The sequence below is a fragment of the Schistocerca gregaria genome, unplaced genomic scaffold, assembly GCF_023897955.1.
Source record: "Schistocerca gregaria isolate iqSchGreg1 unplaced genomic scaffold, iqSchGreg1.2 ptg000409l, whole genome shotgun sequence".
NCBI classification, from domain to species: Eukaryota; Metazoa; Arthropoda; class Insecta; order Orthoptera; family Acrididae; genus Schistocerca; species Schistocerca gregaria.
In genome coordinates, this window is record NW_026061845.1 from 127501 (window position 1) to 130000 (window position 2500).

Genomic DNA, 2500 nt, shown 5'->3' on the forward strand with positions numbered 1-2500 from the left:
AAGTTACACTGCACCTTAACCTAAGTTACACTGCACCTTAACCTAAGTTACACTGCACCTTAACCTAAGTTACACTGCACCTTAACCTAAGTTACACTGCACCTTAACCTAAGTTACACTGCACCTTAACCTAAGTTACACTGCACCTTAACCTAAGTTACACTGCACCTTAACCTAAGTTACACTGCACCTTAACCTAAGTTACACTGCACCTTAACCTAAGTTACACTGCACCTTAACCTAAGTTACACTGCACCTTAACCTAAGTTACACTGCACCTTAACCTAAGTTACACTGCACCTTAACCTAAGTTACACTGCACCTTAACCTAAGTTACACTGCACCTTAACCTAAGTTACACTGCACCTTAACCTAAGTTACACTGCACCTTAACCTAACTTACACTGCACCTTAACCTAAGTTACACTGCACCTTAACCTAAGTTACACTGCACCTTAACCTAAGTTACACTGCACCTTAACCTAACTTACACTGCACCTTAACCTAACTTACACTGCACCTTAACCTAACTTACACTGCACCTTAACCTAACTTACACTGCACCTTAACTGTCACATGTAACGTCACAGGAATGTAGCTTTGCCTAACAGCAACCCTCTGAACATAGTTCACTGCTTGGATCCTCTGGTGTCATGTGTATTTCTTGATGCCATGGTGCGTACCCTCACATAAAGGTCTTTCGAGTGTTGCGTACTTTCTACACAGTCCCGCTAACCACTGGAAGGGTGTACCGCTACAGAACGAATATCGCCCTCCCCTCCTGCCCTTCCAAGCTGGTCGGTCAGGCGTTTGTTTGTGAAATGAGCCTTGCAGCTGTTCAGTTGCATTCGGTTGTCGATGCAGTCAGTGTACGTTGTGGTACGGCCTGTGTGGACTGTCCGCTGATGTACGCGTAACCCACACTGATCATCCGTCGTTACGTACTGAGTGACATAATGTGGCACATGCTTGACCGTACACCGGCTGCGCCCTACAATGGCGAATCATAAGGGCCATATGTTGTGCACGATGCTACTTGTCTCGTCTCCCCATTACAGCGAGATTGCACTGTTGTACGCCGTACAGACATGTGGTAAGTAGGTACGGACGAAAGTATTGCATGTTGGCCCCCCCCCCCCCCCTCCTCCCTCTGCCGGGAATCAGCGTGAGCCGTCTGTTGATGTAGCGACGAGGGTTTTCCTATTTAATCGTATTGCCCCACACAACATGATAGCACGGTGGACCGCGTTCCACATCTGCGACATGCTACAGAGGCCGGTTGACAGTCGACCGCGCAAGGGACATTGCACACGTGCGCGGACCATCTTCCACGTGTTCTCTCGTGTACATGCCGCAGTGTGTATGTGGGCTGATGTAGCGTGTCGTGACACATAACATGCAGGCATGCCAGAATCGTAGATTTCGCAAATGTAGATTGACGTATACGTTTGCTGCCAAAGATCCGCAAATGAACTGGAAATCAGTTGTTGAGCGGTTGTTCGCGCTGCAGGTGCATCGGTGATAGCGACGATCGGTACATCTGTGAACCGGTTGTTTCGGCGGTACCCGCCATGCCCCCGAACCTGAGTTGGCCATGTGGGTATGAAGCGATACGAGGCTGTGGCTTGGCGGGACAGTCCCCGGCCGGTGAGGGGGGGCCGCCCGGCGTGCTGGCCGCGCGCTGCGTGAGCGCACGCACTACAGCCGGCTGGTGGGGGGCGCCCAGTGGCAGGAGCGCCGGCCGACGGGCCCGGCTGGCGTCCCAGCTATGCGCCGGCGCACCCTGCGCGCGGCGCCAGGCGGCCAAAGTGGGTTCTGCCGAGCCCGGTGCGAAGCGCGGTGGACATCTGCAGTGTGCTGGTCCGATTGCGGACTGTGTGCGTTGAGGATGCGCCGCCGCCCGGCACTCGGCGTCGCGACGCCGTCTGCTGCTCGGTCGCCCCCAGCGGTTCTCGCAGGTGGTTTGTATCGCAGCTCTGCGGACGTGTTGGCGCGTGCGCTGTGCTGGGAGAGTTCGCTTCTGCACCCAAGTGGGGCTTTGCCCTTCTGTGGCGCTGGCGTTGGAGCTGCCGGTCACCGTAGGTGGCGCGTGTTGTTTCCCGCCGGCAATGCCACGACAGCACGCTCCCGGGCCTCTGTCGGCAGCGGCAAGCTCAGTTGGGAGCACGGGTGTTCGCACTGAAAGCGTCTACTCGCCTATCTCCGGGCGATTGCGCCTCTCTCGAACCCGACCAAGTACTTAGGACGGCGCTGCGCGCCGCCGGGACCTGAGAGGGTTTCGAGGTGTATCGTGCAGGGGAGCTCAGCCTCCTCCTGTTTGCAGAATAATTGAGCGGACGCTTGCGTGTTCGCGCGGGCCCTCGGGACACACTCCCGGGCGGCCGGCTGCTCAGCTCTCGTTGACGCAGCTCCCTGGTTGATCCTGCCAGTAGTCATATGCTTGTCTCAAAGATTAAGCCATGCATGTCTCAGTACAAGCCGCATTAAGGTGAAACCGCGA

At 55.2% G+C, this 2500-nt stretch overlaps 1 non-coding gene across 1 annotated transcript in view; it reads left to right on the forward strand.

Annotated features, from left to right (window-relative positions):
• Positions 1–2409: 2409 nt before the first annotated feature.
• The window catches only part of LOC126311325 (small subunit ribosomal RNA), a 1893-nt gene continuing 1802 nt past the window's right edge, over positions 2410–2500 (forward strand). Inside the window, exon 1 of the ribosomal RNA XR_007554521.1 lies at positions 2410–2500. This exon is cut by the window's right edge and continues 1802 nt beyond it. This is a non-coding gene — a ribosomal RNA (small subunit ribosomal RNA).